This window comes from Lipotes vexillifer, unplaced genomic scaffold (genome assembly GCF_000442215.2).
Source record: "Lipotes vexillifer unplaced genomic scaffold, Lipotes_vexillifer_v1.1 scaffold93, whole genome shotgun sequence".
NCBI classification, from domain to species: domain Eukaryota; kingdom Metazoa; phylum Chordata; class Mammalia; order Artiodactyla; family Lipotidae; genus Lipotes; species Lipotes vexillifer.
The window spans coordinates 548,808-565,246 of NW_006786452.1; positions in this window are offsets into that span (position 1 = coordinate 548,808).

Consider the following 16,439-nt stretch of genomic DNA (forward strand, 5'->3'; position numbering starts at 1 on the left):
ACTTATTAAAGAGGCTGTCTTTGTTCCACTGCATATTCTGCCTCTTTTATCAAAGATAAGGTGACCGTATGTGTGTGAGTTTATCTCTGGGCTTTCTATCCTGTTTCATTGATCTATATTTCTGTTTTTGTACCAGTACCATACTGTCTTGATTACTGTAGCTTTGTAGTATAATCTGAAGTCAGGGAACCTGATTCCTCCAGCTCCATTTTTCTTTCTCGAGATTGCTTTGGCTATTTGGGGTCTTTTGTGTTTCCATACAAATTGTAAAATTTTTTGTTCTAGTTCTGAGAAAAATGCCATTGGTAATTTGATAGGAATTGCATTGAATCTGTAGATTGGGTAGTAGAGTCATTTTCACAATGGTTTTCTTCCCATCCAAGAACATGGTATATCACTCCATCTGTTTGTATCATCTTTAATTTCTTTCATCAGTGTCTTATAGTTTTCTGCATACAGGTCTTATGCCTAAGTATTTTATTCTTTTTGTTGCAGTGGTAAATGGGAGTGTTTCCTTAATTTCTCTTTCAGATTTTTCATCATTAGTGTACAGGAATGCAAGAGATTTCTGTGCATTAATTTTGTATCCTGCTAGTTTACCAAATTCATTGATTAGCTCTAGTAGTTTTCTGGTAGCATCTTTAGGATTTTCTCTATATAGTATCATGTCATCTGCAAACAGTGACAGTTTTACTTCTTTTCCAATTTGTATTCTTTTATTTCTTTTTTTTCTCTGACTGCCATGGCTAGGACTTCCAAAACTATGTTGAATAATAGTGGTGAGAGTGGATACCTTGTCTTGTTCCTTATCTTAGAGGAAATGCTTTCAGTTTTCACAATTGAGAATAATGTTTGCTGTGAATTTGTCATATATGACCTTTATTATGTTGAGGTTGGTTCCCTCTATGCCCACTTTCTGGAGAGTTTTTACCATAAATGGGTGTTGAATTTTGTCAAAGCTTTTTCTTCATCTATTGAGATGATCGTGTGGTTTTTATTCTTTAATTATTAATACAGTGAATCACATTGATTGATTTGCATATATTGAAGAATCCTTGCATCCCTGGAATAAATCCCACTTGATGGTGGTGTATGATCCTTTTAATGTGTTGTTGCATTCTGTTTGCTAGCATTTTGTTTACGTTTTTAGCATCTTCCTTTATCAGTGATATTGGCCTGTAATTTTCTTTTTTTGTGTGATATTTTTGTCTGGTTTTGTTATTAGGGTGATGGTAGCCTCATAGAATAAATTTGGGAGTGTTCCACCCTCTGCAATTTTGGGGAAGAATTTGAGAAGGATAGGTGTTAGCTCTTCTCTAAATGTTTGATAGAATTCACCTGTGAAACCATCTGGTCCTGGACTTTTGTTATAATCTTTTAATCAATGAAGAAAGTGAAGCTGAGATGTGATATCAGAAATGGAGTCCATGTCTGCTTGGACTCAAAGCTTATGCTTATTCTTTTGTCTCTTGGGTGTGGTAAAAATGGAAAAAAATGTTTTATTTCCCTTGGTGTTCATTTTGTGATATTGCCATCCAGATCAGTTTTACCAGTTTGCAATATGCTGAAAAGTTCTAGTGTGATAACATCTTCATTAGATTTGTGCACTGTTACCAGAAATGTTTTCTTGTTTTGTAGCTGCATGATAGTATTCAAGTTTGCTTCAGTGTGCATATCTTTTATATTTAGAGAGAATGAACATTTTTCCATTTGTTTAAATGTATTTGTGTTTTTTCTTGTACAAATTGCTGCCTATTTCAATTTTAATGGTTTTGTTGCTATTCTTGTACATTTTAGTGAGAGGTTATATGCTATAGGACGATATATTTGATATCAAGTATTGCTCCTATCTACTTGTTTCTTTTTCCTTTTCAATTGAGGGTTTCTTTTGGTAAATTTTTTTAATAAAAGTTTAAAATTTTGCATACATAAATTTTTTCATCTTTTGTGATTTTACTTGGTACTTTAACCTTAAGAAAGTTATCATTTTTCTGCAGATATAATAGATATCTTAATTATTCTAATATTTATGAGTTTGTTTAAAATGATTCTTTTATAGACCTGGAATTTATTTTAGTGGATAATGTAAATATCTAATTTAATTTCTTTTAAAATTGATATCTTTTATCCATATAAGTTATTAATAATCTTTATTTTTAACCATTGAAGTTTTAATATAATGCTGGTGCAATTTCTGATTGACCTATTTTGTTCTATTTTTCCTTTTATCTATTTTTATTACAGAACTAAACCTTTAATTTTGATGTTTTATAAGGTTCTAATATCTGATAAAATTCAGTTCTCCTAAAGTAACACTTTGCTTTTCTTATATTTAAAAAATCTGTGATAATTCCTTTTTAAACATATCTCTTTAATATTCCAATTAATTTAAATGTTTTTCCAGAATCAATTTTAGATGTATCTTGTTATCTTTCCAATTGAGAATTTGAGTGGGATTATAATACCTATATAAATTAACTGAGAAAATATTAATCTCTTTATTGAGGTCTAAATTATAACTCTTCCTTTACTAAAGGTTTTCTTCATATTTCCTACTTAATATTTTTTCATTGTGAAAGTTCTGTGTAGCTTTCATTAAATTCTTTCATTAACATTTTATAATTTTATTGTTATTGAGAAATGATCTCCCTTATTATTGTTTTAGCTACCTGTTATGGAATATAGAACTTCTATGAACTTTTTAGATGTTCTATCTTTCCATTTCACTATTTTATTATTTCTAATTGATAATTTATTTTTAATAGCAGATTTATTTGGTCTTTTCTTTATGTAATTATTCTAATTGTGCATTGATTTTTCAGTTCCCAATATAATTTTTATTTCTTATTTAAATCTTAATATTTATTATTATAATTTTATTACCAAAACAACTGTAGAATAGACATTGATTAGTTTCCCTGTCTGTTCAACCTCCCTTTCCTAACTGTTCTGTTTGTAGATTTAGTTCTGCTTGACAGTTGAGCACTACTTGAATACAGCCCAGTCATGGTTGATTGCTTAAAAAAATGGGCACATGGGGCTTCCCTGGTGGCGCAGTGGTTGGGAGTCTGCCTTCCGATGCAGGGGACATGGGTTTGTGTCCCAGTCCGGGAAGATCCCACATGCCGCGGAGCGGCTGGGCCTGTGAGCCATGGCTGCTGAGCCTGTGCTCCACAACGGGAGAGGCCACAACAGTGAGAGGCCCTCGTACCTCCAAAAAAAAAAAATGGGCACATGATTCAGAGAAAGGTAGTTCATTGGACGGTCAGTGATCAGCAAGACTGGCAGTTAGATGGTGTTCCACAGGAGCCATGAAGTAAGTACCAAGGAAGCTAGAGTTGACACTATGGCAACCCCAAGCCTCCTGTAAACCCCAGGAGCAGGAACTGGCCATCCTGTAGAAAGTCAGGCTGCAGGGAGTTCGCACATGCATGCGCGCACACACACACACAAAACCCTCAACCCACTGAAAGCAATCCAACATGACATCTAGCATCAGAAAGACAGAAACAGACGCTGCTCGTTATCTTTCAGCTTATTGTGGGGAGCAGTTTCCCCTTTTGACTTTAGATTCTACTATAACAAACCCTCCTTTTTGTGGTCTATCTCTAGTGAGTTTCTGTTTCTCACAACCCAAATCCTTTAAGACGTTGTTGATAATGGATATCTTTATTATTTCCCTATTTTTAAAATGAATGCCACATGTTTCAACTTTTGATTTCAGATAAACATTTATAGTAAGGTGTATTCCTTTTGTTACTTTAAAAATATTTTTTATTAGATGTGGGGACTTCTGTTGAAATTGTCATATCATTTTGACTTAGTTAAATGAACATTTGTTCAGTGGAGCACAGGGTGTTGGATGGTGAACCCTAGTTCAACAACAGATCACAAGAGAAATTGAAATAGAGAAGTTTATTACTCACAGTCCTGGAGGAAACACACTATGCGCCTCCAGCATCCAATGGGGTGGGGGAAAGGTCAAGGCAGAGTGCAGAACAGAGGGAGACAGAGGACCTGGGGCACGTGACTTTATTAGGGTCCATGGGTGAAGTGCTTTGGGGTTCCTAGGCTAAGGCCAAACTGGTCAATGAAAAAAAAAGCAGCATTTTGGTAAGCTCCACGGGGATCTTATCTAAGGGGTGCACGAGAGGAAATCCATGTGAGAGACAAGGGAGGCTGTTGAACAAGGGTTAGTGGGGAATTATTTCAGGAGCTTACATTCACTCATGTCTCACCCACCGGGTGGCCATATAGGGCATGTACTTGCATGAGGGGCTGGTGCCCATTTAAGTTCCTGTAGGCCGAACCAAATGGATGCTGAGGCAGCAATATCATGGAATATCTCAGCTAAACTCTCAAAACACATGCATTTTTTTCTTATTTAATCTATATGTCATCTATTACATCTATAGATAATCAAATATGTTGAACTGTAAATTCAATTTTCCTGGCATTTGGTTAAATGATCTTTTCATCACACCATACAATGCAAGTTATACAATATTTCAAAGAACAGAGACCACGTCTTTCTTATTTTTCCTAGGGGAGAAGAGAATTATAAATTTGTTATGATGTATCTAGTAATTATTTTTATGCTACTTAGTATCACTGAGTAACCTAATGGTCCCTTTGATGGTCCCATCCGATGCCAAGGTCCTGATTCTGTCATGGATTCTCAACTTTCTCTCTTATCAAAGTTTATGATTCAGACATATATTTCAGTAAATATCTGCCTGCAGCCTGGTGGTGTGCGGACCTGCTGAATGGTCCTCTCCCCACCCTCTGATGCTCTGTATTACAGCCAAGGAAGTGGGCTTGGACACCTTTACAATGACACTGACAGCTCAACCATCTTTACAAAACATGGTAATTAAAACATACATTATCACAGGTGATAGCTCAGTTTTTTTTTCTCCAAATTTTTAATATGAACATTTTCTAACATATTGGGACACTGGAAGAATGGTAAGATAGACTTAAGGCTTAACACCACTGTATTTTTGCCATGGCTTCTTCTTTCTCAAGTTTAAAAATTCGATTCATCTATCTATTGGCCAGATTAAAGACTTCATGGCTTTTCTATTGCCTCATTTCTTTTATGTTCAAGAATGTCTGCCTGATGCTTTTAAATGTGAACAGCCTCTTACCTGGAGATAATACTCTTGGGAAACCATTTTCCTTCTCTTAGAACATAATAGACATTATTCCATCATCATCTGTCATTCATTGACGCGGTGGATAAATAGAAGGCCAGCGTGATTTTTTAACTGCTGTGCATGATTTTCACAATTTGCCTGGATGCCTGTTTATTTCTTTATTCTTGATGTTTGATAGTTTGTCAGTGTTGAAGGTCCTCTATCACATTTGTTATGCCCAGTCATGATACACTCTTTTACTCTGACACATCAGTTTTTTTCTTGGAATCTCAGGGTTTATTTTTTCTTGTACTGTAACTTACAACATATTTTTGGGTTAATTTGTTGGATTCTCTACCTCAGAGACAGCAGTTTGCAGGATGGATTGCTTTTCTCCACCATAAAATTTAGTTCCTCTCTAGTTGTTTGAATGTTTTTGTCTTTTTTATCTACATTCATTGTCTTTACTTTCAACTTTCCGCATGCCAGTAATTTGCTCTTTACCTATGTCTATTCAATTCCTTGCTAGTTCTAATATATTTCTTAGTTCAGAAATGATGTTAATTTGGGTATCAGTTTATTGCCTTAACTATGCAATCTCCCCTTTCATCTCATTCTATCCTTTTATCATCTCACTGCATCCATTAAATAATTAAGCTGTTTTATAGCATGACACAATTTATAGAGGAATCTCCTTCTGTTCACTGAGTAATTTTTTCCTCCTGAGCTTGGTTCCCACCCTTTTTGCTGTCATGTGTTTGCAGTTGCCATGCTGCATTGTTTTCACCTTGCTTATGCTTTGGCAGTTCTATGTTGACATTATATTTGGTCAGCTGAGGAGCTCTGTTTTAGGATACCTAGGATCTGCTCTGCTTCCACAATTTTTTTTTAACCATGTATGTTCAATACAACTAGCTAGGAGGCATTCACATTTTCATGGGGTGGGGGTATCCTTGAACTTCAGCTTGTTATTCAATTCAGTATGTATCTCTGGAACCTTCATTTTCATCAGAGAGTTTCACCCACATTGACTTTTTTCTTCATTTAACCTGCTTCACCCCATGAAACATTCCATTACTCCTTTGTTAAAAGAGGAAAAGGATAAAAATGTGTGTTCAGTCTGCTTCTGTTCAGGTTTGGGGGTATTAGTGAAATATTTCAGGACTTTGTAAACTCACTGAATTCCTGGGATACGGTGGAGTCTGGTAGGAGGGGTGTGGTTAGGAATGAAACTGTCCTGTGTCCCACTCTCTACTCTAGAGTGAGCTGTAACTTTCCTTCCATTACTTTAAAAAATGTACATTCCTAGTTTAATTCTTTTTTTTTCTTTTTCTTTTTGGTTGATGCAATTCTTTTTGCTCAGTTGCTTAGATATCAGTGGAGAGAAGTTTTGTGTTGCAGTTTAAATTTGTTGCGTTGACCCAGAAGTCCTGCTTAACATGCCAATTGTGATGCTGGGAAGAGGGTATTGACATACGCAGCCTGCAGAGTGACCCAGAGTTGTTAATAATATGCTTGTGAACATATAAATTAATAAGTAGAAGGACCATCATCAAACCCATTTCTTTCCATTCCAGACCATTGCTTTTTATACTAGTGTCCCTTAAACATCGTTAATTATTTAAACAAATATATATATATAATTAAAATATAAATATTTACATGTTTTACTATGCTTGACATGTTTTTAAAAGATTTCAATTACAGGATGAAGGGTCCCTTGGAAAAGAACTACAGGGTTATTTCTATCTGTTCAATAGACACATTACCAAACAGCTGTGTGTAAAATTAACTCTTCTAGATGGTATATTTAAAATGCATATTGTTGTCACTATTTACTTATTTACATATTTATTTCTCCCCAGCTTTATTGGGATATAATTGGCACATAACGCTGTATAAATTTAAACTGTACAACTTGTTGATTTGACATACTTATATATTGCAAAATGATTACCATGGTGACATTAGCTACCACCTCCATCCTATCAAAGAGTTACCATTTCTTTCTTGTGAAAAGAATGCTTAGCAACATTCACGTATCTGATGCAGTATTACCTATCATCACCATCCCCAGAACTTGCTGATTTTATAACTGAATGTTTGTACCCTGTGACCAATATCTCCCCATTCCCCACATCCCCCAACCCTTGTAACCACCACTCTACTCTGCTTTTTAGATTCTACACATAAGTGATACATTTATCTTTCTCTGTCTGACTTATTTCACTAAGCATAATGCCCTCAAAGTTCATACAAGTTGTTGTAAAAGTCAGGATTTCTTCCTTTCTCGTGGCTGAATAATATTCCATTGCATATATATACTATAGATTCTTCATTCATTCATCAGTTAATGGACACTTAGGTTCCTTCCATATCTTGCCTATTGTGAATAATGCTGCAATGAGCATAGAAGTGCAGGTATCTCTATGATAACATGTTTTTAATTCCTTTGGATAAATACCCAGATGTGGAATTGCTGGATTATATAGTAGCTCTATTTTTAATTTTTTGAGGAAACTTTATACTGTTTTTCATAATGATGTTTATGGATTTACATTCCCACCAACAGAGCACTAAGGTTCCCTTTGCCCTACACCCTTACCATGTACTCACTATTTAAAATAATCCTGTAGAAAATATTTGATAAATTGATAAAGTTTTGGGAAGTTTATTTTTTAAATATGCCATTTCTTTTATTTATAGAATGAAACACACCCATATCAGAAGTTATGAAAAGGCTTTGCAAAACCTCCCTTGAAAGAATTTAAATCAGGATGAAATTTCATCTTGCTGTAATGGTTTATGGGAAACTGAAGGCCAAGGAAATGGACTTAATAATACTGTTTTGTCCTAGGTCTATAATTCCTTTAAAAGGAGACTTCTCAAGATTTTAGATTTTTACTTCTCAGAGTGATACTGCTTTTTGTTTCTTTACATTTATTCACTTATACAGATTCTAGTTCAAAAGCTCCACAAATTTCAGGGCACTTGACCACCTGAAATTGTGTCTTGTGTTGATGAAGTACCTTCTGATTCACACAGTGTGTACCATTCACGGCACAATTCTCTTTCTCTGTTTACAGCCCGTGGTGATCATTCTATGTTTTGGATCTATTCCTATTTTCCCAAAGTCATTTTCTACAGGCAGTTATGTGTTTGTTTCCTGCTTTTACTGAGCACTGGTACACTTGTTTGTGAGAATATGACAAAAACCAATGTTTTTACTTTTGCCAAAGCTAGGAAGTTTTGTTTTTGTTTCATCTCTTGATCTCTACTTGGCTGTTCCTTTGTATAATGTGTAGAGGGTTCTGTGTTAGTGCCTGAGTCTTATTTGTATACTCACTGCTTTAATCTTCTTGTTCAGTGGTTCTTATACTACAAGGGACCTAAATGTTGCCTAGGATGCTTGCTAAAATATAGTGTGGACCCACCATTAGAAATTCTGCTTCAAAAGCACTAGGGTAGGACTTAAGAATCTGCCTTTTAACAAGGTTCCCAGATGCTTCTAAGGAAGATAGTCCATCACCCACAGTTTTAGAAACACCACTTTAGATCACTTAATAGTTAGAATTTGGTCAACCAAGGAGCTCTTCTCCCAGTTTGGTTACTAGAAAAATAGCTATCCTTCATGTTTCACAATTGCTGTAATGAATAGAAACCTGATACAAAATGGGGCTGTAAGTTACATAAAAGGAGAATGTGGGATTTAAGATAGTAATGTTAGAGGTGGACATTTGAATGAATAATTTTATCTACTTAGCTCTTAATTTCACTAGCTTGTTCTGGAAACTGTGCAAAGGCAGATATAAGAATATTATTGAAAACAAAAATTTTAATTTTTTTCCCTAGAAATGGTGGTGTGATGGTTACTTTTATGTGTCACACGTGGCTAGGCCGTGGTACCTGGTTGTTTGGTCAAACACTAGATCTGATGTTGTGAAGGTATTTTTTAGTTTTGATTAACATTTATAATTAATTGACTTTAAGTAAAGCAGATTACTCTCCATAATGTGGGTGGGACTCATCCAATCAGTTGAAGACCTTAAGAGCAAAGACTGAGGTTTCCTGAAGAAGAACTTCTGTCTTATTTTCTTTTTGAAAGGTTTAATTTTTAAGTTATTTTTGGGTGCATTGAATCTTCGTTGCTGTGCGCAGGCTTTCTCTAGTTGTGGCAAGCGGGGGTTACTATTCGTTGTGGTGCGTGGGCTTCTCATTGAAGTGGCTTCTCTTGTTGTGGAGCATGAGCTCCAGGCACATGGGCTTTAGTAGTTGTGGCACATGGGCTTCAGTTAGTTGTGGCACACGGGCTCAGTAGTTGTGGTGCACGGGCTTAGTTACTCCGTAGCATGTGGGATCTTCCCGGACCAGGGATCGAACCCATGTCCCCTGCATTGGCAGATGGATTCTTATCCACTGAGCCACCATGGAAGCCTGAAATTCTGTCTTAAAGCTGCAACATAGAAATCCTGCTTGAGTTCCCAGCCTCAACTGCCTTGCAGATTTTAGACTTGTCATCTCCCACATTTGTGTGAGTCAATTTCTTAAAATCTTTCTCTCCACACACACACACACACATTGCTTAATCTGCTGGTTGCTTTGACATTCATTTTTATTTCCAAAACTCGACTTATTAATACCATCTAGAATCACTAGGAAACCTCCATTCTGCATGTTTATCAGACTATTCACGCATTCCCACAGTTCAGTGTATAGAGTTTCCCTGTTTTGGACTTAACTTGAATGATGTTAATGACTGGTCATATTGGCCTGGCTTCTGATTATAGATGAATCATTATATCAGCTCTGCAGAGGATTGGCCATCTTTAATTTCCACATTCCTGAAGTGGAAACAAATATTAAGGTGATCCTAAGAAGGATTGAAAATGTGCCATCACTTTTTTTTTCTAAGTCTGTCACTAAGACCCTTTTGAATTGGGGTTACATTGTCAAGGCATTTGAATTAACTGCATTTATTAATCTCTGGAGATAAGTGGGAAACTAGGAAAAGACAAATGTACAATCAACATAAAGCAACTTTGGGGCCTAACAAAGTGGATCGAATTATATTTAACAGGAGGATGCTGCTGTTTATTTCACAGGCACAGATGCCCGCATTCATCTGTGACACTGAATCTGTTTTCTAATGAGTGTTGTCTTCTCTGAGGATCCTTCCTGTTACTCCTTTCTCCTTGCTCAAATTTCAGAGTTCACATCTGCAGTTCTGGGAAAGGTGATGTTTCACTTACCTTCATTCAAAAAGGAGAGGGTATAAATTTTGGTTCCAAATGTTTGATGCTGGTATTATATCCTTTATCAAGTGTTCCTGAAAGAAGTGTAGTGGTTTTACTTTACTTCATAGCCATCAGATACATTAAATCCACTGAATCTTGGTAAATTATTAAGCAACTATTGATTTTGTTGTGGTGAACATCAAGATGTATTGACTTTCACCTCAGTCAATACTTTCCAAATGCATAATAAATCTTGATGTTTATTGAAACATGCATCTTAATCTCAGTGTGTAGGTGCGTATACACATCAGATCAGTGCATCAAAACTCAGATATTTATATTGTACTTCTTCTGAACATCTTTATAAAAAACCATTTCCCCCCAGATATCCTACTATTTTTTGCTTGTTTGTTCATTAGTTCTTCCTTTATTCTTAAAATTTTTAACCTCATTTATCCTTCCCTTGGTTGATAATAGTAAGGGAAACTAAGGCTTGTAAAGAAATCTATTGGCCTTTCACAAACTAGTTGGGGTTAGTCTTCCTGATTAGCTTGTCATTAACTGCAAAGTGAGTCTTACTTCCTGTCTCCACCCAGTTCAAGTTTAGATGAAACAATGAGAAAGTTAAAGATTTTCACTCTCCACATCCGTCCAGGAATGCTTTTTATTCCAGTATCGACCAGAACAATACTAACTCAGGGACCACATCTGGGAATCCACTTCATTTCATATCAATATTTTAAAAAATTATATGGTACAAAAAGACAAACATAAGGTCAAATTTGTATTTAGATAAAATTAAGTGATCAACTACATGATACAGTTTAATGGGTACAAAACTAAAACAAAATCCTTATTGTCTCCTGCAATAACTTAAATTCTAACAGTAGGAATTTATTATAAGTCCTCTTAGAAAATTAAAATTGCTCCTGGGTAAATAAAAAAATCAATTAGCTGACTAGTAACCATTTATTTACTATCTATTCTATGTTTAGTCCTTTGCTATCCTTCTGAGTTGACACTTTACTTGGTTTACTCTGTGGTCCTTATCTATGCTTCATGTTTCTTTAACCTCGCTGCTACTTCTCGTGTATTAATTGGCTATTGTGTGGGCAAATGAAATAGTGCCTATTTAATCATCAGGGGTTTTCCTTCCAGCTAGAAAAGTACATATCATTCAAGAAGTGGGTACTTTGATGGACTGTGAAGAAGGTAAGAAGGAAGGGATACATTTAGAGTAGTGCAAATTGCCATCCTATATACGTGTATATGCATGCACCCTGCTATGGTTTGAATTTTTGTGTTCCCCCCAAATTCGTATATTGAAATCCTGATCCCCACAGGTGATGGTACTAGTAGGTAGAGCCTTTGGGAGGTGCTTAAGTCAGGAGGGTGAAGCCCTTACAAAACTACCTTTTAAAAGAAGCTCCAGAGAGATCCCTTCCCCTTTCTGCCATGTGAGAAGGCAACAGAAAGTCTACAAGCTGGAAGAGGGCGCTCATTCAACCATGCTGACACCATGATCCAGCCTACAGACTGTGAAAAATAAATTTCTGTTGTTTATAAGCTATTTTGTTACAGTAGCCCAAATGAACTGACACCCCTTATGTGTGTGTATATATATATCTGAGGTAAAGCAGATAGCAATAATCTTCCATGAGGCAGTTTGTTAAACTGGCATTCCCAGGGGAGTTTCAAGCCAGCTGTAGAGACTTTGAATAATAACTGATGTCCCAAAGGAGAATGAGGTCAAGAAAAGAGAAGAAAATGCAAATAGAAAAAAATCAATCTTTTTCATTAAAACAACTGCCCTAATTAATCAATGATTTGGAATGTTCCATATAGTGGCATGTGGGAAAAGTGCTAGGCAGATAAAAATTTGTTTTTACAAAAGAGAGAAAGCTTTAATAACAGAGCTTTAGTGACAGAGACAGTATGACAATGGCCAAGTCCACTTTTCAAGAATAGTGATCTTCAAATCCTTTGCACAGTCATTAAGGCTAATGTGGAGAAAATAATGACTTCCATTCTGCTGATGCATATTTAAAGCTAAGAACTTAAAAAATAAGATTTTATGTTCTTAAGGTTTTTATCGCTCTAATTTGAGCCAGTATGACTCCTGATAAAATGCATCAATGTGGTTTGCAGACACTACATGGAAATGAAAGAAAAGCCATTCTGAACTTAAATATATGGGTTTTCCTGAAGCTTTTACAGTCAAGTTGGCCTTTACACCTTAAGCCTCTAATACAAAGAGGAATTATGTTTAAAGCATTTTGGGTAGAAGCAAAGTATTATTCCTGTGGAATATAGGGATAATGGCAAGTTTGTTGATGGCTTCTTTTTTTTCTTTTTCATGCTATGTAAAAATTTGGATTATAACACATATAACAATATAACACACATAACAGGAGCCTGTTTTTTCCCTGAATGTCCACAGGGATCAGGAAATGTGACACCAAATGTTTTGTTGGCTCTCCTTTAGGGTCCCCATGATAATCATTTTCTTCATGGCAATAGACCTACTTTGACTTGGATCTGGAGTGGCATTAGTGTTTTGTGGAAGGAGCAGAGAAGTTCTTGCCTTTCGTGTGTCCTTGTTCATTGTTTATGAAATGGCTCATGATGGAGCTGTGCTCCACTCCCAGCTCTCAGAAAATGGTGAAGAAAGTGAAGTTTGATTTCCATATGCAGAGTGTCCAATATGTTCCACTTCATCTCATGCCTCAACATCTCCTGCTCTATGGTTAATGCTTTTATGTTCTTATTTACTATGTTAATATTATTATTATATATTAATATATTTTCTCTTATAATTATTAAAAGTATTAAGAGTAAGTAAATTTTTAAAAGTTCTTAAAAGTAACATTTTGATATGAATAATGTAAATATAAGCCAATGTGTGTTTTTTATAATTAAAAGAATACTATTAATTATGTATTTAAATTATGCAATGAAAATTTGTTCATCATAAAAAGGAATTTTAAGTATGGTACTGGCACAAAAACAGAAATATAGATCAATGGAACAGGATAGAAAGCCCAGAGATAAATCCACACACATATGCTCACCTTATTTTTGATAAAGGAGGCAAGAATATACAATGGAGAAAAGACAGCCTCTTCAATAGTGGTGCTGGGAAAACTGGACAGCTAGATGTAAAAGAATGCAATTAGAACACTCCCTAACACCATACACAGAAATAAACTCAAAATGGACTAAAGATTTAAATGTAAGGCCAGAAACTAGAAAACTCTTAGAGGAAAACATAAGCAGAACACTCTATGACATAAATCACAGCAAGATCCTTTTTGACCCACCTCCTAGAGAAATGGAAATAAAAACAAAAATAAACAAATGGGACCTAATGAAACTTAAAAGGTTTTGCACAGCAAAGGGAACCATAAACAAGGTGAAAAGACCACCCTCAGAATGGGAGAAAATATTTACAAATGAAGCAACTGACAAAGGATTAATCTCCAAAATTTACAATCAGCTCATACAGCTCAATATCAAAAAAAAAGAAAAACACAATCCAAAAATGGGCAGAAGACCTAAACAGACATTTCTCCAAAGAAGATATCCAGATTGCCAACAAACACATGAAAGGATGCTCAACATCACTAATCATTAGAGAAATGCAAATCAAAACTACAATGAGGGGGCTTCCCTTCCCGGGTGGCACAGTGGTTGAGAGTCCGCCTGCCAATGCAGGGGACACGGGTTCGTGCCCCGGTACGGGAGGATCCCACATGCCGCGGAGCGGCTGGGCCCGTGAGCCATGGCTGCTGAGCCTGCGCGTCCGGAGCCTGTGCTCCGCAACGGGAGAGGCCACAACAGTGAGAGGCCCGCATACCGCAAAAAAAACAAAAACAAAAACAAAACAAAACAAAAAAATCTACAAATGATAAGTGTTAGAGAGGGTGTAGTGAAAAGGGAACCCTCTTGCACTGTTGGTGGGGATATAAATTGATACAGCCACTATGGAGAACATTATGGAGGTTCCTTAAAAAACTAAAAATAGAATTACCATATGACCCAGCAATCCCACTACTGGGCATATACCCTGAGAAAACCATAATTCAAAAAGAGTCATGTACCACAACGTTCATTGCAGCTGTGTTTAGCCAGGACATGGAAGCAACAAAAGTGTCCATCAACAGATGAATGGATGAATGGATAAAGAAGATGTGGCACATATATACAATGGAATATTACTCAGCCATAAAAAGAAGTGAAATTGAGTTGTTTGTAGTGAGGTGGATGGACTTAGAGATGGTCATACAGAGTGAAGTAAGTCAGAAAGAGAAAAGTAAATACCATATGCCAGCACATATATATGGAATCTAAAAAAAAAAAGGTTCTGAAGAACATAGGGGCAGGACAGGAATAAAGATGCAGATGATGAGAATGGACTTGAGGACATGGAGAGGGGGAAGGGTAAGCTGGGACGAAGTGAGAGAGTGGCATTGACATATATACACTACCAAATGTAAAATAGCTAGCTAGTGGGAAACAGCCACATAGCACAGGGAGATCAGCTTGGTGCTTTGTGACCACCTAGAGGGGTGGGATAAGGATGGTGGGAGGGAGACGCAGGAGGGAGGAGATATGGGGATATATGCATATGTATAGCTGATTCACTTTGTTATAAAGCAGAAACTAACACACCATTGTAAAGCAATTATATTCCAATAAACATGTTAAAAAAAACCCCTATACTTCAGCTTAGAAAATAAATTAATTAAAGAATATGTATGTACGTGCAAAATAAATAAATAAATAAATAAAATAAAATAAAAAGGAATTTTAGGGATAGCAGCAGATAGATACGTGGGTGAAGGGACCTTTAACAATGACACTGACCTGACTGGTTTCAGCAGCTACTTTGGCCTATGTGGTTTTGCCTTGAGACCTCTAGAACTGGCACCTCTAGGCTTCCTCCTTTCTCTTCCTCCTTCTTTTCTTCTTGTTATGTTCATGATAAGGACTTCATGAAGAAGAAAGTATAGCATAGAATGGTGGAGCATAGAACAGCACAGGCAGCATGGCAGGGTGGAAAAGGGAACTCTCTTGGCAAGTCTCACGTTCTTCTGTGTGCTTAATATTAGCTGCATGATTTGGGAAAATCACTTTCCCTCCCTGGACATTGTTGTTTCCATCTTTACAATGAAGATGATAAAGATGATAGGAACTAACAGCTACCAAGCACTTAATAGATGCCAGGTCCTATTGTATGTGCTTAACAACAATGAACTCATTTAACCTTTACAGCATCTTAATGAAGTAGCTACTTTTTATTTAAATCATTTTACAGATGAGGAAACTGAGACAAAAAAAGGGTGCCTATATTTTTATTTCTTAAGTTCACACATCAAAGACAATGTTAAAACCATGTAGACCTGCCCTGGGGCTCTTGCTCTTGACAATGGCTAACGTTCCTTTAAAGTCTAGGATTCTATTTTATAGAAATCTCACATCTGTGAAAAAATAGGTGATCCAATGTATTCCAATGAGCTTGAAGGCTATTTAATAAACACAATCGTAAATAAATATTTTGTGTTTCAAAAATACCTATCTATATCATCTAATTATCTATTGTCTATCTACCGTCTATTTTAAGATAACTTGGAATCAATTTGCTCAAGCTGCTCTCAAAATTCTAGTACCTAAATGATGGCTCTTAATAGAAATGAATAATTATAGCCTGTTGCTAACCACTGCTGAGATGTATTCCACTGAATCATGTTTCCTCTAATGGCTGTTGGTGTCACAAAAATAACTTTTATTTAAGAAGAGCAAACAACAACATCAAAAAGAATGGCAGGGCAATCAGTTCTATTAAAACACTAATGATGTGTAATAATATCATGTAGTTTTGAAACTGTTTTCTCTGAGAGGCTCTGAGAGCTGTAGAAATTTGATCTTATTCCTTCCTATGTTATCTTTATTATTTATAGATTATTTATAGATTTGGTCTTGTTCTTTCTTATGTTCTCTTAATTGTAGGCTTACCATCGTGTAATCTAGTGATATTTTGTATATGAGCTTTCCCTAACGGTGGATT